At 37.5% G+C, this 26387-nt stretch overlaps 1 protein-coding gene and 1 pseudogene across 2 annotated transcripts in view; one reads left to right on the forward strand and one right to left on the reverse strand.

Moving 5' to 3' along the window:
• The window catches only part of PCDH9 (protocadherin 9), a 1000311-nt gene extending 998814 nt beyond the window's left edge, over window positions 1–1497 (reverse strand). For both annotated transcript variants that reach the window (XM_059902787.1, XM_059902788.1), the window contains exon 1: window positions 966–1497. The gene's annotated coding sequence lies outside the window, so the exon portion shown is untranslated. The remainder of the gene's footprint in view (window positions 1–965) is intronic.
• LOC132352427 (sarcoplasmic reticulum histidine-rich calcium-binding protein-like) lies at window positions 296–26387 on the forward strand (annotated as a pseudogene).

The raw sequence follows: 26387 nt of genomic DNA on the forward strand, positions 1-26387 counted from the left end.
CCACCACCACCATGCCCCCACCTCCCCTTCTCCCTCCATCCGCCCCCCCCCTCCCCGTCTTACCCGCCTCCTGGCTTCTAACCCACCTCCCTTAGTTTTTTTGGGAGCCAGTGAAAAACACTAACTATTTAGCTATGGTTCCTGCTAACTGCTTTCTCACATGTCATACGTGATGTGTTTTCTTCTCTGCCACATTGAGTCATCTCTTTCTTATAAAAAGACTATCTTTTTTCTTTCCTCCCAGTTCTTCAACTGCCTTCTAAATACAATTTTACTGGGAAGCAAGCATCCGGACATGCTGCTGCAGCGTCAGAAGCAAGTCTCTGGCCACTGTATAACCTCATTGCCTAAAAGCACAATACCAAGACCTTCAGTTTCTAACCCAGACCTTGCTCTCATTTCTCCATGTTGCCAAATTATCACCATTAGAATTAAGAAACACATTAAAACTTTTAGAATATATATAATAACATAGGATTCCTTATCCTAGAGGTGGAAGAGAGTGCCAAGATATAAGTGAAACGCAGCTAACATTTCCATGTAACAGCACAATATTTTCTACTGAGCATAAAAGAGGGGGAAAAATGCAGTTTCTTAACCCCGATCTCCGGTTGTAGTATTAGTAACATCTGCCACACGTAAATACTGCAACTCAATAACGCAGGTAAAAAGCCTTCTGCTTAGATGCCCTCCTAACTGCAATTTAAACGGGTGCAAGGCTCCAGGCAGCTACCTACTTGAGTAGAACTGGTCAGTACCCAGGCTCTCATCTTATCTGCATTAGGCTGCACGGTAGCTGATGCCCGCGATTAGTTCTGGCAGAGTGATGCAGGTAGGGATGCAGATACAGCCTAGTAGGTGAGCTCTGCCCCAGCCGTCTACCCAATAACAAACATCCCTCGTCTACACCGAGGACATATCTAAACACAAAATTTACAATTGTGCATGTGAAACTTTATACTTACGTTAGTTGCCTCAACCTTTCCCCTTTCCCGGTATGCTGCAGTTAGAAATGAGCTGTTTCAGCACATAGAAAGCCATGCATCTGGTAGCACCAGTTTGGGAAGAAATCAGAAGCAGCAAAACGTTTCCTCCTTGTAAAATGTGTTGCTTCGGGCTGGCAAATTAGCAACTCCAGAGAACAAATTCACAGATTTGTCGTTAGTCATTCTCTCCACATTTAGTCTCTATTACCCACGGGGTCTGAGCTCTTCTGGTATTTAACGCACACACAACATCCAGTTGCACTTCTTCAGCTCCGGGGTATTTTCCACAGCATCAAACATACCATTTCCCTCCGATGTCAGTACTGCTTAAGTCTCTAACTTCTTGTAGGAAACGTCAGAGTTGGGGTGATGGTGAGTCTCTGGCTGCTCTCGGGGTGGGTGACAGTTGCCCGAAAAATTCCTAATTGGTTATCTCTTTCGTGCTTCGGAGACTCTAGGGCGCTCCTTCCTGTCTGGCACGCTCTCCCTCTCTCCCTTCTCCTTTGCCCCTCTCTCCTTCTCTCCTCTCTCTGAACTGAATTTCTTGATAGAACTCTCAATAAACCCAGAGGGAGGGCGTGACGGCATAAGCCCCGCCCCCGGCCCCTGATTGGCCCGTATCTTGCGGTGCGGGCGGCCGCAGCTGGGCGTGGAAGAAGGCGCTGACTATCTGCCAGCCTCTCCTCCCCAGCGCCCCCTCGGCAGCCGCGAAAACCCGGAGACCCGATCCTGGCCCCCGGAGAGCCGGGTTCCAGGAGGTGCACTGAGCATGCCCAGCAGGGTCCGGCCCGGGAGGGAAAAGGCGACGCTCCCCAGGCCCCCGCGGACGCGACTCTCACGGGCGCTGAGGGGCTGGCGGCTCCTCCGGACGGCACGGGGCGGCGAGCGGCCGAGACCCGGCGGTCGCACGAGCAGGGGGCGCGGGAGGCCGGCCGGGCGTGCGGGCGCGGATCCGGCAGCCTCGGGCACCGTTGCGGGCGGTTGGGGAATGCTGAGGCGGCTCAGCTGCCGGCGCAGGTTCCACACTTCTCTTTGCTAAATGGAGGGACCAGAATGCACAGATGGGAGAGTCCACCCGGGGTCCGAGACACACTGTCGGCCCTCGGAGGAGAGCACGGCCCAGCAGATCCCCGGAGCGCGTTAAACGGGCTACATTCCCGGTGCCGCAACTAGAGGCTTTTGCTGGCGAGGACATTGGCAAGAAGGGCAGAGAGGGCGGATAGGAAAGGTCGGGACAGAGGATATTCGAATCTCAAGACCGGAAAGAAAATTAATCTGAGCACTCCTTACGTGCAGGGTGACGGAAGCTGCCGGGAGAAAGGGAAAATAGCCTCTGGGAACCCCTAGTCACCCTAGTCAGCCCTAGGCCAGCCTGCTTAGCGGGGCGAAGTCTTGTCTCCAGTAGCAGGACGGGCCGCGGCGGCCGATCCAGGCTGTCCTTGCACTTGTGCTTCCGCCGCGCCCCAAACCTGTGAACCCGAGCTCGCCCGAACGCGCGGCTGCGGCAAAAGCCGCTTCACCTCACCTAACTGCAAACTTTGCTCGGGAGAGGCTGGAAGGAGTCCTGTCCAGCTGCTCCTCAAGCTGTGGAACGTTTCCTTTCCCCTTACACTGTCTGCTGATTCCAACTTGGCATGTAGTACTTGTCTTTCCCTGTGCAATTCATTTCTCTGACTCCTGTTCCGTCGAGTATCCTCACGCGTTTCTCATTTTCACGCAAGAGCCGGATAGAATGACTCTCGAAAGGGTTACCCTTTTTCCTTAAATATTGGCCCCGAAAGCACTATCTATATTTGATTGATCTTTTAAAATCAGTAAACCACGAAGATTTGTTTTATGGGCTGTACCTACGACGCCAGATGCCTGAGTAAAGTTAGAAGCATTAATAATAGTAACAGTTCACTTGGAACAAAAAAAATAATTTTTTTTGCATGACCTATAAAGGTTGTCTGAGAAGGTCTTAATGCATGATTGAATAACTTGTTCTAACTTACAGGGAGGATAAAGGGCATTTATTTTAAACCTCCGTGTTTCCCATTCTGTATTGGGCTGAAGATGCCTTGAAGGCTCTTTCATGTAGTTATGCACTGTGATGGCGTGTTCAGGAACACCTTTTGTTTTTGAATACAATGGCTTTCCTTTTTAAATATGAACACTTATTTTTAGATACTTAAAAGTAAAAAAAAAATCACTAAGCAAACCTACCAAACTTAGATATTGTATACATAATTCCATTATTTAACCAATTCATTTGACATTGCAATTTTTCCACATCTATGGAAATGTAAGGATTTTTTTCGAACTTTTCCTCAGGTGAATATACACAGTAAAAGTGCAGTGCCTCAAAGCCCACTGTAAAATACATGAATCCCTTCTATGTGAAATATAAAACAGGTTTCTAGCAGACCATAGGTTGATACTGTTTTAAAATGACTAAACAACTCTTATGGTAGTATTTTGTATGATTAGAATATACAAAATCTAAGAATAAAAAGGACTGCTTAAGTAGCTAAAAAGTCAAAAGAAAAATATTACCTCATACAATAATGAGAGTGAGTTACAGGAAGATTCTTTTATTTTACCACAGTGAATGATCATTTTGCCATTCACAAAATCTACAATTAAAGCTAGTGCATTGTTCCAATTGCCACATATTTTATGCTCTGAACTAGTTTAAAATAGTAAATGAACCATCATTCTGATACATTTACAATAAACATAGCAGCACAGCCACTTTCCAGTTCATTTTGTAAGCATCAGTTATCTCACACTCTTATTCTAATCATACCGTAGTCATTTCAAAGTCACAACACATAGCTTAGTCATAATTAACATTATCACTAAGTGGAATTGTCTGTTTGCTAAGGGGTAGCTTTGCTTGTAGTCAGGACCCATTATTATGCTATGCTCATAAATGAAATCTTAGTATGAACACAGATGAAAGTTAAGGAAGAGACAAATATCATCACATTATAAAAATTTATGACCATGAGACTTCAATTAACAGAAACCACAGGTCAAAGCCCCAAAACGAAGCACATGTAGATTCTTTTCAAAGGCCAATGAGTATAATATAGAAATAGAGCTACTGACTTCAGTGCATTCCATCTTATGGGTGTTTATTTGGCATGTATAAATTAGTGGGATTCTTTAATCATAATAGTTTTACCTCTTAAAGCTAGAATAGTTGAAGCTTGTTTGCCCTATTATATTTCAACTGCTAAACTCTTGAATGAGAACTACTATTAGAGATCTTATTAATATTCCTGGAAGAAAATTAAATATAAAGGGTCATTTTCCTAACCCTCTGCTATCATAACTTGAGGCTTCAGCCCAAACCACAATATAAAACATTTGCATATTGAGAGCTACTCACAATCCACCTCTCCTAATTTTTTGTTAAAAAGGTATATCTGAATAATTATGAATTAGGGAAATGATAATATTCATTAATTTTAGTTTTCATAGGGGAACATCTATTGTTTTTTTGCTGCATTTTAATCACTTTTCTTTCATGAATTTAATAAAATGTTAGATTCTCAATTATATGATTTCCAATATACATCTTCCAGTATATATGTTAGATTTCCAATTAGATCTCTTCAATTAACCCTTATACATCTTTGTCAATGCATGTTTTCTACAGCAAGGAATTATCATGTTCTCACCTGTGTTGTACCTGATTAGTACTTTAAGAATTATGCCATCCAGGCTGCAGTAAAATTACCTTAGTGTTCTCTGCCAGTTATATAGGTCATGGGATACTTGTGAAGCTAAGTCACCTTCGGCCAGCTAAGTGAAGACTAAAATGCTATTACAGATTTATACAGAAAGCGATATCGAGTTAGTAAAATTATTTTATATTGCAAGAATTTAATGTTTATATATTTAAACAATAATTTCCATGTAATGGCATTTAATAACCTGAATTACTACGCAGTTCAGTTTGTTAATTGGATTTTCACCTATGATTTTCTAGTTACCACTCAGCATTTTAAAATTAAATTTCACACAGAGATCATAAAGGCTTTTTCATGTTACATTTTTCTATAAATGACATAGACTGTGGTATTTGGAATGATCAAACGACCTCCTCAAGGATTTCAAGACTAAAATTTTCAACTCTAATGTACTAGTTCTATATTCCAATCAAAGGTAAAAATAAAATAATAAAATAAAATAAAATAATAAAATAAAATAAAATTTTATTGTGCCCTGTACTTCTAAAGTTCCTTTAATCCAGATGTTTTGTTGTGGCTAACTGACATTAATCAATCAATCACAGGGGCTTTTATGTCACAGCAGGTTTTATTGTCCCCATTTCACAGAAGAGGCTAGACTATTGTACTGTATTTCCTGGGGATGGGGTGGGAATTGTGTGAAAAATGCCAAGGGTTATTTGTGTTACCACTATTTAGAAAATGACAATGCAGAATTTTAACACCACAACAAGAAAATTAACACCTTTTAAGGCTGCAAACTGGCAAAGTGTAGTAAGCTCCTTGAATCATTCTTTTGCTCTACTATTGGCTCTTTTCTTTGAACACCTTTCTTTTTTTTCTTTTCTTTTCTTTTAAGGAAAACTTAGACCAAGGTATTCAAATGACAAAGGAAAGCAGGTGACAAGAAGCTTCACTCTGTTTGAATGACTGAACTAAATTTATCCCAATTTGCTATATTTTTATGACTGACAATGATTATAGATGTCAGGTTTGTAGCTCTAACAGTTACTACAATATAAACTGACATTTTCCAGTGCCACTATTTTATCATGATTACTATATAAATAAAGAACATATTGAATTTTCAGATTTCATTATTGGTTGTTTAAGACTTCATATAGACATAATTCTCATAAAAAATGGTTTCCCCATTACACGTAGGGCTCAAGCAATCACTTAGGAAACATGAAAAACTGGTTTAAAGATTGTAAAGAGAGAATAAATATAAGTTTAAATAATTTGATCATTTTAAAATCATGTAATTTCAAGGGAAATATATAAAACTTCCTATTTCTTGTGTCTGTATGATATCTATTTTTGTAAGACTTGTTCAATTAGAATATCAAGTATGATCAATTCATATTTATATAAATGATAAATGTCCAAATATAACATGCACATTATTTGAAAGCACCTCTATTTACACTAAAAATAGAGATAGAAAAATGTTGAGATAAGAACATGTTTTAAGTACAAATGCATTTGCCCAAAGATAATTGGGAAATTATTTTTCATAGATATTAGAACTATTTCAAGTTAAAATATAGTACAAATTTTAAAATTCTCTTTCAGTAGTACTATTTCTTATCATAGGAGTATGTTGTTAAAAATAGGAGTTTATATTACTTGAAACAACATCATTCTAGTCACTTTCATTCCTTGTTCCCCTCCCCCCAAATTTCTTCATGCATATATTTCTTTTACGCCTACTTTCCCTGTCCTCTTTAAAAAAAAAAAAAAAAGCTCACATAATATTCTTCTAGGAGCCCAATTTGTTACGCAATGTGCATATAAATAGACTTACTAATATAGGGCAGGATAGATAAGCCTCATTTTTCTCATATAGTCTCCTCACAGGGACCAAATTCAACCGACAGTCCCCCTCGAATTGAATTAGGATGAGTCAGGGAGACCATGCATATTCCCTTGACTCCTGCAGCCTCTGTATCACTGATGACACCCAAATAATGGAGATAGGGCTTGCTCAGCCTTTACAAGACAGTGATATGCTTTGTTTGGGATTTAAGTCAATACCACTCTGCTTGCAAAAATTGTGCGTGTGTGTGTGTGTATATACATAATTCTTTAAAATAATGTTTTTTCTTAAATGAAAATCTTATTTTGCAGTACACACTAATACAGTCCTTGAAAGATCCTAAAATGCACATCATCTTTTCAATCCTATGCCTATGAATTGACTGTGTGTCAGCCTCAAACAGATTGGTGAAATTTTCAGAATGGATTAAAAGAGCCTCAAAGAAACTTCTTGGCTGTATGGAATGGGGTCATCATAAGAGAGATTTATTTTTAAAAATAGCATGTTGCAAGAAACATTATATGTGGAGTTTACAAGAAAGACTAGTTAGAAAAATTTTCCTTGGAAAAATATAACTTGTAAAATATAAGAAAAAGCAATAAATACCCCTTACAATTTCGAAATGATTAAAAACATTTCTTTATGTCACAAAGATATTTATGCAATGTGTTGATTTTGGGGAGTGAATTGCACCCATGTTTGAGTGCAATATCAGTATATCTAAGGCCTAATTGCAAATTCATTGTTTACTTTGTAGAAGTAACAACTATACCAATGCGAGTGTCTTTAACAGCTATACTGGAAGAGTAATGAAACAAAAGAGTAATTATCTTCCAGTAATATTTGTCCCTCACTATGGAAGTAGGCTGACTTTTTGGTGTATTACAATAGATAAGTCGATCCTAAAGACCAGGTAACACTTTAGGTAAACACCGCAATTCATAGGAAAAAGTGGAAAGTGAGAATTACATGAAAAGATTATAAAACACATATGGGACAAATTTAGTGTCATAAATCTGTTCATTAATTCATTCAAAAATCTAATTTAAAAATGTAAAATGTACATTATGTACAAATGCCTAAAATGTAAAAATGCCTAAAAAAACCCTACTATATATTAAAAACCATCCTATAGGCTCAGCACAGAAATATTCAAATAGCTATATTTCAAGCATAATTCAGCTGAGGGCTCTTAACTGTTCATTTGTTTGCAGTGAGGAATACTATACTGTGAGTCCTTTCTACTTTGATAATTCTCATCACAATATCTCTCCTTTATATTTTACACTAAAAAAATTTTGCTTATTACATTAATCAATAGTTCTAAGGCTCAATAGCAATTTATTGGTAATATACATAAATACACTAGCATTTAGTTGTGTCTAATCTTCATATTGTTCCAGAATGTTTATTGAGTTTATTATCATCAACCAAGTATTATACTAAAGTTGCCTTCTACTCATGTGTCAAATAACAATTAATTAAACTGCTCTGTGTTTCTTAAGTTTTATGTGAATACAAATTACCCAGAGATCTTGCTAAATTAAAATGCAGGTTCTGATATATTGGATCTAGGGTGGATACTGAGGTCCTGCATGTCTATCATGTTCCCAGGGCATTCTGATGTTCCTGATCTGTGGACCACATTTTAAGTAACAAAGACCTAAAAGGCATTTTAGATACATAGTGCCGTGGCTCACAGAAAAACAAAACAAAAAGAGCATTGGAAAAAGGTCTGTATCTACCACTGTACCATGCAGGGATTAATTCTGTTACCAAGCATACTTTTGACACAAGTGCTGTTCAGGGGCACAAGAAATGTACGTATCACTCATGTACTAATTTGATTTAGTTTGTTTTCTTCCCCACAGAGATTAGATATCTGGAGCTAAATTTTTGTTTTACTTTAACTCACTGGAAGTGAGGAAGAAGGTGTTCGGAGCCTGGCCCCCTTTGGGGGAAGGCAGGCTGCATGGAACAGAACAGGAGCACTTTGGGCATTTACTGAGCAATGTGAGGGTACCAGGCCGCTGAATGAGTACGTGAGGTGTCGACAAGGAGGTGATAGAATACATGTGTGGACTCCCAAGCTCACAAAGGTTTCCTACTTTTTTGAAATGTTTTTCCCCATATTCCATACACATGAAAAGCAAAGCAGCTATAGTCACATGGTGAGGACTCCTCCTACCCTGGCAGAAATTGGCATTCCATTTTGACAACACTCGATTATGTTCACGAAGATACTAAATTCAAGATGGACCAATGAACCCCTTTATCGCAGAACCTAGTTCTACAGCAGAGATACTCCAAGATCAATCTAATCACTTTCTGAACAGGAAGTGATGTATACTCAGGAGTAATTAGAAACAGTAGTTTTCATTACATAGACCAGAAACCCAAAGGAAAGTTGAGGGAAAAGAGTTATAAAAATGAAGATGATGCACAGAAGGAACCAGAGATAGAGAACCACTTATGGTAGTTAATTAATTGATTCCAGTTCACTGTTGATGTCCGATTATATCCCCGCCACTGCTTCTTAAGAGCTATTAGCTTTAATAATAGCTATTACTTGCAACCAAGAGTCCTAACTAATATAAGAACTAACCACAGCAACTTGGTAGTTTTGCTTGACTCTATTCCTGATTAACTTATCCTATGAAGGACTAAAATATGAACTATGATAACATGATTTACTTGTTATAATTGTAAGGGAGAATAAGAAGAGTGAAAAACAATCAAATGTTTGCAGTAGTGGTTTTCAGCTTGAGGTGATTTTACCCCTTAGGAGACCCTGTAGTGGGGTAGAAGCCAGGGATGATGCCAGATGTCTGCAAGGCATAGAAATGCCCCTCCCCCACTTGCCCCAACACACACACACACTCACACACACACACACGCTCGCTCACTCACAACCCAAATTATTATCTGGCCGAAACTGGCTGTAGTGCCAAAGTTGGGGAAAACAGATGTGTAGCATTTGCATTTTTATATATTATGATTAGTTTCACCAAATTTATTTCTAATTACATCTCTTAATAGCCAAACCAAGAGTTAAAATATTACTGGAGCTCATTCGATGACCTTCAGAAAAATGGACAAAATATGTTATAAATTATGTCTCTGGAACACTAATTGAAATCTGGAAAAAACAAATCTCTCTTCCAACCATTAGTGACAAATTTTCAATGTTTATAGAAGGCACAGCAAATCTATAAACCAACTATTGGGCCTAATCTTGGCCATTTCTGTCCACCCTTGTTTTCAAAATGTAAGATTCTTAATGAGACATTTTTATTGGTTTTATACTAGTATGTAATATATCCAGTATAAAAGTTAATTTCAGATTTTTAAATAATTATTTCTATCATTTCATAATTTAAAAAATATCTACCCCACTCTCAAGTTCTCTGACAAAATATGATTGCCCTAGATTCTGTGATATATCTGTGACTTATTTGGGTTGTTCATCAAGTCAAAAAATTAAAACTGCAATTACTTCAAATAGAAGATGGAAACCTCCCTTGGTTATAAGACTGTTAAGTCCCAAAAGTATAGATAAATCTATCCATATCTGCAATTACATACAAGCTTGAAAAAAAAAAAAAAAGTAATGTAATTCATCTGGTTAGTTGCTAAGATTTCTTTCATCCTGGTTACAATAGTCTCAACAACTTATTTTAATTCCTCCAAAGCATACTGATCACACATATGTCTATTCTAAAGTTTTTGGGTCAATTTAATTTTTCCTGGAAATTTGCACATTAAATTTCAATAATAACCTAATAAGTGAGCAAAAACTTGCTGAATTAGGTTAAACATTCATTCAGAGCAAAACAAAAATGCTGAAGAAATACTGATTACTAGAAAAATGAATTTTTAACTCTATACTATTTGACTCATTTGAGAATCATTTTAAAAGCTAAAATAATTTCTAACTGTGGTAAACACTGCCATCTAGAGGAATTTTTTGGCAATGAATATTAAAACTAAAATGTCTAAAAGTGTTAAATGTATGGATTTATGCTATAATTTTTATTTTATTAATTTCATAAACCTGACAAGTTATTTTCCATCTTTCATGAAATTAACTTAGTTGAAACCTTGAACCAGTAAACCATTTTTTGCTATGATTTCAAGTATAAATACTAATACATTGTCAAAGATATTATTTGAATGAAATTTTTATTAAGTTGTTTACTCACATTTGCCAGGTAGTAATTTACTTTTTGCTATTTAATAAGCTGATTATAATATCAGAATTCTAGTCATGTCCTTGCAAAAAATGTATTAGAGTCAATAGCTAGAAAAACCAGCAATACAATGATGTCAATATATCGTGTATACACCTTACAACAAATGTTTCTTTCAGAAAAGTGATAGAATTGCCTATTCTTGTTATTTCTTCCTTTCTTTCCTCTTTTGTGTTGGTTTTAACGTGAACATTTTCCAGTCCTGTTTCATTAACTTACTCATTGTGCTGATTTCTAACGTCTGCTTTTCGAGGAGTTACTCATTCATCGATAGTGGCTGAGACTCTGCGGGGTACTCCTTATCTAAAAAGGTATAAAAAGAGAGATACCTTGCTATGTTGCTTATTTAAATAGAAATATTTGTGCCTTAACACTTATGAAGTTTCCATTGTCAAAAATTTGTGAAAACAAAAAGAAAAACATCCATTTTAAAGTTAATTGGCTATCAAATATATGCATAAAAATTATACAAATGGTGCTTACTGAAATTTATTTTTATATGCTCCTTGAATTCCAGATTGGTTACTAATGAAATCTGTCAAACACTGTACTTTGTATCACTTGTAACCATGTGATGTGTATTTGCAATTTTTTGAGATGACTAGGACTTTATTTCAGTATAATCTTTACGTTAGGTCTGCACTTAAACTGCTAGAGATTATTAATTCTGTTATTAGGAAGACAAAGAGGAGTGTAAATTTCAAATCAAGTCAAACAAGACAGATACATAGCATTAAAATGTAGTTCTGCGAAGTTGCTGTAAAGCTGTCCAGATGCCTAGTTGAAGGGAAAATCTATGACAAGTGAGTATAAAAGTAATTTTTCTTTTCATAATCTGATGTTTTAATTAGAGTGAATATCCAGGATAGAGTCCAATACAATTTTATCCGATTATTGTTTTACATTTATGTGAGAAAAAATTACAATATTAATGACAGTTATGGAATGCTGACTGGCGTAACAATCACCGTTTTGCATCTGGTGTTTCAACTGTAAATGATTTCTAGCGGGAAAGGAAAGAATTAAATCAATATCAATGGACATAAGAATAATAGTTTCTCTTCCAGTGGAGACTTCTGCTATTTTTATGTTATTTGATATTACACATTTACATACTGTATTTTTTAATCAAAGTAAGAAATACATATGGAAGAAAATAGTATACCACAGAGGAACAGAAAATGTGAAAATGTTGGCCACCTTTCTGTACTTTAAGCTTTGGACCCTTGCCTATTGATAAGAAAAATGTTATGTGTAGAAAAATAGTACCATCCTCTATGTAAATTCATCAATTTTTAGTATCTTGTCCAATTTTCTTGATCTCTTTCTCGCAACATTTGCTCAAACATCTGAAAGTAAGATACAGAACTGTCATTGCAAAATTACTCAGAATGCATCTCCTAAGAATAAGGACAGTCTCCTCCATAATCACAGTATCATTATCACACTTTAAAAAGTAATAATAATTCCATAACATTATCTAATATCTAGTTTATTATTCAATTCTTATTCTCATTATCAGAAAGAAGTTTATAGCCATTCACAAATGGCTTTTCTAAATACAATCCAATCTAATTTATGTTCACATTGCCTTTATTGTTATACCTCTTTAACCTCTTTGTTTAAAACACTTTTCTCATTTTTTTTTCGTTGACACTTTAGGGCCCTTGTACAGCAGACTATTCCACAATCTGTATTTGCTTGTTTCTTCTTGGGGTCATTAACCTGATTCTCTGTGACCTGTATTTTCGTAAACTGGGAGTTAGGTCTAAAGCAGTGCTGTGCAGTGAAAATATAATTTGGACCATATACATAATTTTAAATATTTCAATAGCCACTTTAAAAAAAAAAACTAAGGTGAAATTATTTTAATAAGACATTTTATTCAACCCAATATATCTAAAACACATTTCACCATGTAACCAACATAAAAATGTTAATAATATTTGTTAATATATTTTACTTTAGAAACATGCTTTCTTTGTTTTATGACTTTCTGTAAATGTATTGAAATTCCACATCTATGTGCGACTTTCTGTGCTCCTCACTCTTGTGGCTTTTGCCCCATTTCATTTCTTTGTCATTGTGAGACAGATTTTTGAAGGAGTTAAAACAAACATGCAATGATTCCCTTATCTGGAAAAAAAATGTCCCCCCCCCCACACACACCCTATATTACATTTAGAAATATATCCCAGAAATGGGTTGCTTAATTCGCATTAATCTGAATACAGCATCCCCTCTGCTGGTTGCCCTTAGAACAGCCTCCAGTCATCTGATTATTTCTGCCTTAATAAGATATATTCAGCACATCTACTTTCCTCTGCCATGTTACATGTAGAATGTGTGACTCACAGAAAACACTTTGAAACCGGCACCTCTCACGGCTCTGTCATGGCTGCCTGCTCATCTGCCTGGCTATTGTGCATCCAGGATGAAGAGAGTGATGTCCAGGTTGTTTTTAGGCAGAAAAAAATAGTCTTTAGTCGCAGCATCTGAGTATAAAGACAGTTTTCCCCACTTTACCATTTGGCAGATATTAAACGTTAAAAGAAAGAGGGTCACTTGTAATTGAACAAATGAACTCACGGCTAGGTACGTTTCTATGTTTGCAAAGCCATTTGAGAAAGAGCCTTAATAAAGAGAATCTCTTTTCTGCCATCTTAGTTGCTAGGGCTTTTGCACAGTCTTGAAAAGCCTAAACATAATCACTGCTCATATGCGGGAAAACAAATAACAAAGAAAACAGAGCGACAAAAACAAGACCAAACAAAAAGCAAACCAAACAGAAAGCCCTCCCCAAGCTCTGAAATGCTACCTCAGTCCTGAGCCGCTGCAAGCAGCCCACGTATCCTCAGTCAGTAGCATTACCTGGAGTAGATTGAGAGCGCAGTCCACCAACAGGTGAGGCCAGCAACCTACCGCAGAATTCACCAGGAATCCTCAATGACAGGGCGAGGCCTGAGCACGAACTCCCCAGGGTTTCAGCCTGCCCCACTATGTCCACCTCCGCCGGCCCAGCCCTATTCCACCGTCCTGGTTTTCCCTTCAGTGCCCCTCAGGTTCCCACACCTGTGCAGAATCCCAGCCTGCTTGGCAGACATCCTGAAGCCTCGTCCTGATGTGCTAGGCTCCTCATCCCTTTTTGGTTGGAATAGGCCTTAATTCATAGAACATCAGAAGAGCCAAATACTGTCATTGGCCTGATTCTGGGTGTCATCAGGGTAAAGGGACTCCGACCACCAAATACGAACCTGCTGGATTATGTGCTCTGTGTTTTGATTGGACTCGAATTCATCGATTTGTCTTGGATGCTAACGTTTATAATGCTTTCCATCTTCCTCCCCGTCCCCCACTCCCACTTCTGCATTTCCTGGGGAACACCCTAGGACCCAATTACACCTCCGGTACTGAACTCCGCTGCCTACCTCCATACCCTCTGGGCTTCTCCGTTCTTCTTCCTTCCTCTTCTCTCCCTCCCTCCGCAAGTTAGAAAAAAAATCTTCTATTGGGGTTATAGTGGTTTTCAAATTAGTTTGAGGGCATTCTCATCTGGCCTTTAAAGTTACTGCACAGATACACCACATGCATTTCTCTTGCAACACAGAATTATCTACTTAATCAAACTCAGCTTCCTGAGGGAAGTGAAATAAATATATGCAATGATCAGGTTCTAGCATTCCGTTAACCTTTTATGAGGTCTCAATCACCCAGCAAGAAAATAGTTTATTTTTCTCTGAAAATCTTTTTTAAAGGCTCTGAAAAAGAATGGAGGAAACTAAGTCTACATGAAAAAAAATATGTAATTTTTTAAAAAAATATACTTTATTATTAAGACTTCATACTTTATGAGAGTCATAGAGTTATTTCCAACTCAAATAATTTATTCTTAAAAAAAGATCACATACATTGAGTATTTAATTACATGGGTTTTGCAGTTTTCCAATTGTGGCCATTTTTATTGATTTTGTTTCAATAGTATTTTCATTTCTTTTATATTTTAAAATGTTATCAGTATGAATTATACTTGCTGTTTGAAATTCTGATACTTGTTGGCTGCACTGTCTTCATTTACCACTTTGTATCTTAAATTTATATAATCCTTTTAAATTCAAACTCCTAATACAATGCTTTCAATGGCTGAGAAATAGTTCCCCATGTAACTTAAGCAAGTACATTTTAAACCTTTTAATGAGTCCAGGTTAGTAACACAATTATTTTATTTAGTGCCATACAAAAAGAGTTGTGACCTATTCACATTAATGATTAAATTCCATTTTAAATTAATCTTACTTTTAATGCTCTTCTTCCCCACCAAAATATAGCATTCATATATGAAATGTTTTTCGGAGTTGCAATAGCTTCTTAAATTATAAAGCTATACAAACCCCTGAGGGCAAAGGGAAATCTTAAACAAAACAGTATAATATAGAGCAGGGGTCCCCAACTCCTGGGCCATGGACCACTACCGGTCCCTGGCCTGTTAGAAATCCAGCTGCACAGCAGGAGGTGAGTGGCAGGCAAGCGAAGCTTCATCTGTATTTACAGCCACTCCCCATCGCTTGCATTACTGCCTGAGCTCCACCTCATGTCAGATCAGCAGCAGCATTAGATTCTCACTGGAGCTCGAACCCTACTCTGAAGTGCGCATGCAAGGTATTTAGGTTGCATGCTCCTTATGAGAATCTAATGCCTGATGATCTAAGGTGGAGCTGAGGCAGTGATGCTAGCACTGGGGAGTGGCTGTAAATACAGATTATGATTAGCAGAGAGGTTTGACTGCACAGAGACCATAATAAATCGATTGCTTGCAGACTCATATCAAAACCCTACCAGTGAGTGGCAAGTGAAAAACTCAGGACTCCCACTGATTCTGCATTATGGTGAGTTGTATAATTATTTCATTATATATTACAGTGTAATAATAATAGAAATAAAGTGCACAATAAATGTAATACACTTGAATCATCCTGAACCACCCCCAACCCCAGTCCGTGGAAAAATTGTTTTCCACGAAACCGGTCCCTGGTACCAAAAAGGTTGGGGACTGCTGAGGTAGAGGATGAATGTCTCCTCTCAACTTGTCTTTTTCATATTACCCCACTTCAGCTGTCACCTCAAGACCCTCTCAGGATTCCCCTGCCCCCAACCTCACTCCCACCCCACTAGTACACACAGATAAATATGCATTACATATTTATATCTATTTTAAAAGACATCTTTGTATGTAAATACTTAGAAATCAACTTTATCAGTATTGATGGGAACATTCTAGAAATTTAATCATTCCCATATACTTAATTTTTTTCTAAAACTCTAAGGTATGTTGGCCATCACAATACATATGTCTTCATTTATTTTGTATCCCTATAGATAAATATCTAAAACTGAGATTGTTGGGTCAAAGGAAATGCATATGATATGTTGATAACTATTTCCAAATCACCTTCCCCGGAGATATCAGCTTAAAGATATACCAAGAGTATATACTCAAAATCTTTCTGACATTGAGTGTGATCAGTCTTTTTAATTTTTATCAATCTGATAGGATAATGTTATTTTTAACTTTTCATTTATTTGAATCATTAGTTGATTTGAGACTTCTAAACAATGTATATTGTTGTTTGTATTTTTATTTTTGGTAGATGCCTGTTTATGTTACTTTGTTTTCTAACAAATTTATATATTTCTTACTGAAATATAGGAGATAATAATGCATTTTGAAAAGTAAGACTGTCAGATAATGCAACTATTTGTTTTTTTAATTTTTAATTTATTTTTGGCTGTGTCGGGTCTTCATTGTTGCATGCGGGATTTCTCTAGTTGCAGCGAGCTGGGACTACTATTTGTTGCAGTGGGCAGGCTTCTCAGTGCGGTGGTTTCTCTTGTTGCAGAGCATGGGCTTTAGAGCGCAAGCTCAGTAGTTGTGGCACATGGGCTTATTTGCTCCACAGCATGTGGGATCTTCTGGGACCAGGGATGGAACCTGTGTCCTCTGCATTGGCAGGCGGATTATTAACCACTGCGCCACAAGGGAAGTCCAATGCAACTATTTTTGTCTCTTGTTTGCCTTTCAACTTTAATTATGCTATCTTTTTCGAGAACCAGTTTAAATCTAAATGTAATCAACTCTGTCAAGCGTTCCATTCCAATTCTGAGTTTCACATCATAGCTACAAGAGTCCAACCCATCCCAGGATGATAATAAATATTTATTAAGTAGTTACAGGTTTTTTTAAACATATTTTACTTAACTATTCTCCATTTTTATACAAATCTATACTAACATGACAATAATAATAAAAGCTAAATTTCAAAACTGTACAATATTTTAGCAAGGAATGGTGATACATTTTTACCAGAAATACATCAATTTTTTGGAAGAAAATTTGAACAAAACAGGTATTGAGCCCAACTATAGTTTATATAACATGTCAGATATTGAGAATACAGGATGAATAAGATAGCTTTTCTGCCATCTCAGACCTGTTAGGTGGAGGTAGGTGATGGGAGAGAGAAGAAAAACGCACTTAAAAAGCTGATTTCTATGTTTCTTATGATTTCTATGTTCCATCTAGCAGTATTTCCCATCAGTAGTTCCTCAGCACTTATGAGAAGATAAAACATAGATCTCAAGAAATGGGTTCCATTGTCAAATAAGTTTAAAATAGTCTACTTAAAAATACATATATTTCAGGGTTCCAGATAACATTTCATATGGTAATACATATTATCACTTAATAAAAGAAACAAAGAGTTTTTGATAGAACACTCTTATAAAGGAGCAGGAATTAGAAATGTTTTTCCAGAAAACAATAATAGATATAATTGTTTATGATATAAATATAATAAACATGTATTTGTTCTATATGTATATGTATAGCTATATACACACAATAACCTGAGTATTCTGTAATCTGGGAAATTCTGATTTTTCCACCTTTGCTGCCTCTGGGAAAGGAAAAGTTCAGATAACTAGAAAGACAATGCTTACTTTTTGAATTTAGAAACATGCTTTAATATTCATCTCAAAGGCATTAATTTGAGAGAAACAAAAATTGAGTTCCAAAAGCTTGGATTTGGGATCTAAGCCCTCAAACTCTGTGGGGTCCTAGGTGTGAGCTCCAGCGGAACCATCATTTAAAAGTCTATGCCAGCTTCACGTGATCAAGCTCTGCCTCTCTCCAGTTCCAGCTCCAAGCAGTTGCATGGACACACAGAGAATAAACACCCTTTTGCTATGTGAGTGACTACTACTCACAACCACATGGCCAAGAAACTACTTTGTCCTTCTCACCTCTGTTGTGGAATTACCACTCTTTAATATTAGCCTATTGCCCCCTGAAAGTTCAGTGGAGTTGACGTCTTTTGAGTCTGAAGTTTTGCTCAGCTCAGCTGAACTGCCGCATGTGGACAGCCTTCTCTTTTCATTGGTGTAGAGCCTTCATAAAGCCACTCTGTCTACCCAGAGGAACAGAGGGGCTGTGAAAGGTACAGGAGCCCAACATTTGTACCCTGTATGTGTGTCTCTGTGCCCATGAAGTGATGACACAAATTCACTCAATATTTTCAGTTGAACAAATTAATCATATTTGATCTAAATATAGTCACCCCTAACCTTAACCCTAACCCTAAACATTATTACCCACTGTTCTATACCGAATAATAATGGATGATTGGAGGGCAGAGAGGGACTCAAGTCTGCCAATTAAAAGTATCCCAGTCTTTTCTTATTTAAAAATGCACATTTTAAGTATTTACTTAGTTCAAAGTTCAACTCTATCAGAGCTATTTTTCTCCTACCCTCATATTTCTTCTCTACCACCCCGCCCCCGATGTCATTTTAACTTTCTTCATTTCCTTAATGCCTCCATGGCAAGGAACTCTCAAGTAGGGCATCTCTTCATCCAGAAAACCTACAGCCTTAACAATGACTTTTTCCCTTGTATCACTGGCCCCCATCAGTTTCTTTAGTCAACTGTTCTTCTCATTGTGTCATCTATTTCATTGAGTGCCCTCTATACGTATTTATCGGTACATAATATGCATTTCCTTTGACCCAATAAACTAATTTCTATAAGGTGAGGAGAGTGTGTTGCGTTTTCCTCTTTTCCTTTGGATGCTTTTTATCTCCTGGGCACCTGATAGGCACTTAGTAATTACCTGTTTGACAAATTATTTTGTAAATAATGTAAACACTCTTGAATATTCCCACAGCAAACTTCAATACTTATTAACATTAGAAAATAGAACTAAGGATCAGGACCTAGTCATTCTTTTACACTATTTCTTTTTTATCCTTTAAACCCTTAAAAAGTTTCACCCATCTTCAACCTCTTTGCAAAAACCACAATGACAACCACTGTTTTTATTCCAAATGTTTCTCTCCATGCTGCTATAGAAAAGGGTAAAATAACAAGGTCCCAACATGATAAGAGGGTTGATAGGATTGGAGTTCTTCAAAGTGGCAGGGCTGCAGTCACTTACTTTCCCTATTTTCAACCTGGAAATTGACAATATTTCCCTGTTTTCAACCTGAGTAATCTCTTCCTGGCAACTCATTAGCTATATCAAAGGATACTTTCAAGAAAGCTGTTAAAACATAGTTGAAGTTGTCCTGATCCCTAGCAAATTTATCAAGTCAGTATTGGTTTATTTGAAAGTGTCTGTGATTCAGAGGTGATAGGATTTAGATATGTTGAAAGTAGTTAATTCAATGTCACTCTTTGTATTCTAAATAAGCTGCTCTTGGTTATCATATGTTGATCTCTATTATCTAACTAAAATTTTTAAATGAATGTAATGGTAAGTTTTTATTTTCTTTATGCTGTACCCCCTCCCCTTTTTAAAAATAAGGGTCATAGGTTCTGGGGCAAATACAATTTTAGAGCAAATAAATGTTATTGATGGCATATAAAAGTCATCCTCTGAAGTTAATTCCAACAGCATCTTAGCATTAAAGCCTTTCTAACATGCTTTCCCACTCCTTCACCTTAGGAAACATGATTCACTGTTGAACACAATAGCAAACACTTACTGAGTGCCTACTTTTGCAAGTACTTTACAAATGCCATGTCTCATGTAAGCCTTTTCATGCATTTTTGAACGTACATCTTCACTTCACAGATGAATAATTTTATTTAGAGAAGTTAAGTGCCATGACAAATTCATACTGCTTATTAGTGGCAGAATAGGAATTCAAAATAATTTTATTCTTACTTCAAAGCCTAGGCTATTTCTCTAAGACAGATTTTCTTCCAAATCTGTAGCAATCAACTCAATTATATTATTAGTTTTTTACATGTTAATTTCCCACTAAATTTTCAATTTTCTGGAGTAGTTATTCCATTAAAAAATACGTAAAACTCTTAAACTGTGCTTAAGATATATATTTATTACTTGGAAAATTTTGTTAAATGAAATCAACTGCATAAACCAAAATACTACAGAAGAGAAAACCTCCAGTTCTGAATACAGATATTTAAATGGATTTTGTGTCCTAGTTCTCATTTTTACATGTATTTTAATGACCCCTTTGTTCTTTCTCAATATGTTTCCATTATGTCTGCTATTCAAATATGGTATCCAGTGATGAGATTGTATAAGCAAGTAGATTAAAAAGGTGTTGAAGTCTTCACTATATTTTGCTTAATGACGGCATTCAGCAAATAATCTTTGGTCAGTGACATTTCCACCAAACTACTGTGATTCTCATTCCTATAAATTATTTTAATTTTACCAGTATTAACTTCTGTAGTAGTCAGCTTAATTTTATGAACCCTGATTTTTAACTGTAAAAGTAAGTATAATATTCCTGGAAGTTGAGAGAAAATCTCTGTGTGAGAAACTAAGAATCTTTTACTAATATTTACATTTTTAATGTAACATATATATATATCAGTTGATGGTATGTTAGCATATAAAACATGGTAATTTCAAATATCAAAACTACTTGCCTTTAGGCTTTCTTCAAGTGTGAGACATTTCAATTCAAAAGTATATATATTTGGAAGTGATTCATTATCATCTTAGAAAATACAGCAGGCACTTTGGTATATTTAAAGGAGAAAATTCCAAACTATTTGTGCCTTGAGTAACCTTTGTAAGAATAAATGATTTTTACTGCCTTTGGCAAATAGTCACATGCAAACAGCCTTATTTTTCTTCTTAAAAAAATGCAAAGTTTACCAACCTTACAATTCTTAACTCTCTAGAACTCTGTCCATCATTATAATGAGACCTTCACATGCATCTCTTCTAGAGGACTATAAAAGCTCAAATCACACAAAGTTCTTATTCAGTTATAGAGCTTGATCTCTATTCCCTGGAGGAAATGGTGAATTTCAAAATCAGTTGAGGTAACAATAAATAATAGAAAAAGGCAAAACCAATCTGAAGTGCATTTGCAATGGGCATAAATTGCTCCGGGACACTAGAAGTGGAAGAATTGTGACATTTCATTTTTGCTAAGCAAATCAAATCCAGTTCTGGATGTCCATTTGCAAGGGTCATCAAAAAGCTCAATGACATATATTCCTGTATACACATTGGGTTATGCCCTAATCTGGGGCTACTATTAGCCACTAAACTTGGAGGAAAGTGTGTAGGCTGGGGTAGGAAGCTGCCTATGGTCATCAGCCATTGAGCTGGACATTCTTTGGTCACCATGTAAAATATATATCTTACAACAATGTTTCTCATAATTGTGGTAAAACACTTGAAATAAGGCATTTTTAAAGAAACACTAGAGACTACTAAATAGGGAATTACCAAGAATATGGAGAAGAAAAGTATCAGGATAAAATTATGAAAATGTGGTACCATGTAATTAACAAATAATTCCTTTAAGAAGACCAATTGATTTTATTCCTGAGAGGGGCATCTGGGATAACTTTATTAATTATAGCCCAGTTAGTCTCATTTGCATACTTATTTCTGCTTAGTACGATACAATAAAATGTAAGGTTAAGGGACATTTATGGAATTGTATATATTGACGAAAAGATAGGAAAACTATAAATGGAGATCACTTTGGTTAATAATTGGAGGTATCTTTTTTGTTTTTTGTTTTTTTTTTTTTTCTTTTATTTGGGACTGGCCACAGAGGGTCCATCAAAGAGGAGATTAGCCACCAGCCCCCAGAACACATGGGGGTGAAGGATAGAAGCCATTTAAGGGAGAGTGATTCTGAGGAGGAAGAGGAAGAGAAGGAAGAGGATCACAGCTCCCATGAAGAAGATGATGAAGGTTCAGAGGAGGGAGGAGAAGGCACCCACCATGGCAGCCTGGACCAGGAGGATTAGGAAGACAAGGAGGAAGGTCATGGCCTCAGCTTGAGCCAGGAGGAGGAGGAAGAAGAGGAGGAAGAGGAGGAAGAAGAAGAGAAGGAGGAGAGGAGGGAAGAGAGGGCTGAGGTTTGGGTCCCACTGAGCTAAGACCACCAGGAGGAAGAAGATGAGGAGGAGGGGCTGGAGGAAGATGAGCTCCCCTTCACCATCATTCCCAACCCACTGGCCAGGAGGGAGGTGTCTGGAGGTGCCTCCAGTGAAGAGGAGAGTGGTGAGGACACGGGTAAGTGATCTGACTGGATGGGGGTGAGGAGGAGCGGAGTCAGCCTGGGTCACCGCTGCCCTCTTGTCCCCACAGATCGGCAGGACGCCCAGGAGTACGGGAACTAGCAGCCAGGGCCCCTGTGTGGCTACTGCTCCTTCTGCAATGTGTGTCCGCAACCCAGCTCCATCCACCAAGCTGTTTCTAGAGTTTGTTCCAGGGCTTTGGTGTGCCTTGGGAGGACCCTGAGCAACGGGCCTGAGTAAACAAAGACACTTCTGGGGCCAAGTGGGGGACAGACTGGAGACCAGGAGGCTGGGGAGGAGCCTGGGACAGTGGTCCAGGAAAGAGAGGGTGAGGCCTGAGCTGCACTTGCAGATGTGGGGACAGGGAGGAGGGTTCAAGGCAGAGCCGAGGGAGGTGGGACAGGCCTGGAGACTGACAGGCTATGGGGAGAATAGGAAGAGAGGGGGTGAAGAGAGTCCTCAAAGGTCCAGCCCACAGTGACAAGGGGACGTCGGGGCGCCTTGCAATAGGGAAGTGAGGGGGTGGGAAGCAGGTTAAGCAGGTTGGAGGAAGATACTGAGCTCAGTGTCAGAAGTAATGAGGCTGAGAAGTTGAGGATATGTCCAGCGGGCAGGGTGGAGGACTGGCGGGTGGCTCCCAAACGTCTCTGCCTAACCAGGCTCCCCTGGTCCCCAGCGATGCACTGAATGTGAGAACTGTCACTGTGACCAGGAGAACATGGGAGAGCACTGCGACCAGTGCCAGGTGAGACTTCTCCCAGACTCAAGGATCCACCAGGTTTCCGGATGGCCCGGGACCATCTGAGCACCCCCAGCCCCAAATCCTGTGCCCTCAAACTGACCTAACCCCTTACCCCTGATGCAGCCTTGACTCCAAACCCGATCCTGCCTCTGACCTTAACCTTCACCTAGCTAGCCTCCTGCCCAAGTACGGCCCATGCTCCATCCTAACTCCGCCCCTGACCACCTCCTACCGCTCATTCTCTCTCCCCATCCCCGCCCCCAGCACTACCAGTTCTGCTACCTCTGCCCGCTGGTCTGCGAAATTGTCTGCACTCTTTTTTGCTTGTTTATTTACTTTTTCTTAGAAATGGAAAAAAAAATTTAGACTAACAACATTAAAAAGCTTTTGAAAAGTTAAACACAATGTTGAAAAATGAAAGATTAGTGGAAACAATAGATAATGAATAAAAAAATGAATTAATGTCAATGTCCCTAGGTCAGAAATAGAGAGGTGGAAAGCTGTGAATGTAAGGGTTTCTAAAAATTGTTATGAGACCATCTTTATTTACTATTTTAACAAGGTTTCTAAAGTGAATAGTAAACTTGCTAGATTTATAGATGTCACTGAATTTCTGGAGAATGAAATAACACATGAGTAGCAAAATCTAAAGATGATCAGGAGAGATTATGTAAATGAAAGGAGGAAAAGCATATGAACTTCCCAGTAGATAGCATATAGAGACCTGTACTAGATATTAAAAAGTTACTTCATTTTTCATTTGTTTCTCTATTAATCAGTCATATTCTAAAATAAAATAGTTACTTGTGAGGTTTGCCTAGAAAATTTGCAGAAAGTTGAGAATATTTGATGAGGAGCATTGAACACAAAATAGAAAACATTGTATACTTCCATAAAATAATGATACACCCAGTCCTGAAATATTATGTCCATTTCTGGAAACTGCACTTCAAGCAAGAAATTACCACATTGAGAAAAGTCCATAACAACACAATAAATTAAGGCAGTAATCTCCAATTGGTTAATGGATGATGCTATAATCTGCCATAAATCATTGCCCACAGGGTCATAACTTCTGGACTTGAATTATACATCAAACTCACCTTGACCCTCTTTGAACATTCAGATAATACAGTTGATCCTTGAACAACAAGGGTTTGAATTACTCAGGTCCACTTCTATGTGGATATTTTTCCAATAGTAAATATTATTGTACTACATGATCTCCTGTTGGCTGAATCCACGAATGTAGAACCACAAATATGGAGGGAACCCTGGATGTGCAGGGAACCCCTTATACAGAAGGCAGGCTATAAATTATATGTACATTTTCCACCTGAAGGGTCGGTGCCCCTAACCCTCATGTTTTTCAGGGGTCAACCTTATGCCCTACTAGAAACTTAATGAATCAGTATATCATGGGATGTTTAGATGTCTGTATTTTGTAAAGTCACCAACAGAGGATGATCATAGTTAGGGCATAACTACTAAGCTATTTCTTACTAGTGGCTCTTGTTAAGGTTTGAAAAGACAGAAGAATTGGGAATTATCTTTTTTTAAATTAATTTTTATTGGAGTATAGTCGCTTTACAATGTTGTGTTAGTTTCTACTGTACAGCAAAGGAATTGTCATTTAGTGCCTATTTCTGTGTGGTAGTTTCCAAAATCTCAATTTTCCAGCCAGTAGGGAAAGAACATCACAGTTAATACCTTTATCCTCTTGTCTCTCATCTTCATAAGAGCATAAAAATTACTAGACCAATGAGGACTAAGGCCATGCCTGTATTTTGTTTGTGTTTTCAACTCCTAAATACTCAGCATTACCACAGATGAGTTTTCAACACACATGTCTTAAATGAGTAAATAAATTTACTAGTGACTTCTATGAGCTAAGTACTATATTAGGACCTTGCATATATTACATCTTTAATTTTTTAACAATACAAAAATGTATGTGATATAATCACTAGATTAGAGTAAGGACAATGAGGGCCCAAGTTTAAGTTGTCCAAACTCACACAGCTAGTTAGTATATGCTTTGGTGGTGTCAGCCCACACGCCTTTCTCTACACACTATGATAGCAAGGCTTCAAAAAAGCAGACTATCCCCTCATTACAAAAGCTTGAGGCCACACGAATTATTGAACAGAAGGATGCTTCTATATAAGTAGAGATTTTGAAAAAAAATAGAATTCTTTAACCTGGAGAAAATAAAAGTAAAGAAGGAATGCTATAAAATCCATAAATTCAAAAATATTATGAGAGGATGGACATGAAAATATTTAGCAATCTGAGAATATTTGAAGAGTCTGTCCCCAGAAACTCACACAAGATACTTTTTAGAACTAATAAAAGACACTTGCATTTTACAGAGTTAGTTGTAAAACTGTGAAACTTAAAACCTTGAAAATGCTCCATGTTGAAGATATAAATAAATCTTAAGAGAGTAGAGAAAATTCCATAGATGACAAATTCGTGACAAATTCATAACAAATTGGAGGAAAACTAGGACTTGAGGGCCAATATGGCTCCAGCTATGACTTTTATTAATGAGTTGTCTCAATTTTAAGTCCAAATTCATTGAAGTTCCTGCTACTCTTCCTCCTAGTTGCCTAATGTTTTAAAACTGGGGTTTATCATGGTTGTTGTTCAACTAGCAAAAGTAAACCAATGCTATAGTTCCAAATGAGTAAAAATAGTCATTGTAATAATATAGGTTAGTATGTATTTAAAAACTAACAACAAGTTAATAAAATTGTAGTAAGTTTACAAAATCCATATTTTATGGGACTTTAAAAAAATAGGACTATGCATATTTTTATTTTTACACTGAGTAGAAGAGAGTTTTAACCAGTAATTCTTAACCAAGGGCAATTTTACCCCCAACCCGGGGACATTTGGCAAGGTCTGGAGACATTTTTGAATGTGAAAACTTGGGATGGAGAATGTAAGAATTATCTCATCTAATGGAAGGGAGGATTCTAAGATGTCCCTAAAGATCCTAAAGATTTATCACCCCATCTCAGTGTACACACCGTGTATAATCCCTGAACTGTGAATATGACTTTATGCCTGTGATTATGTTAAATGGCACAGTTGACATTAAGATGGGGAGATAATCAAGTAGGCTAATCATACGGGCCCTTTAAAAGCAAAGAGTTTTCTCCTGATAGAGAAGAGGAAATCAGAGAGATTCTGAGCGTGAGAAGGATCTGACAGATGTGAGGAGGTTCTCTGCTGCTGAGATCTCCGGGCCCACAATCAAGGATCTGCGAGTGGCCTTTAGGAATGAATAG

This window comes from Balaenoptera ricei, chromosome 18, assembly GCF_028023285.1.
Source record: "Balaenoptera ricei isolate mBalRic1 chromosome 18, mBalRic1.hap2, whole genome shotgun sequence".
Lineage (NCBI taxonomy): Eukaryota > Metazoa > Chordata > Mammalia > Artiodactyla > Balaenopteridae > Balaenoptera > Balaenoptera ricei.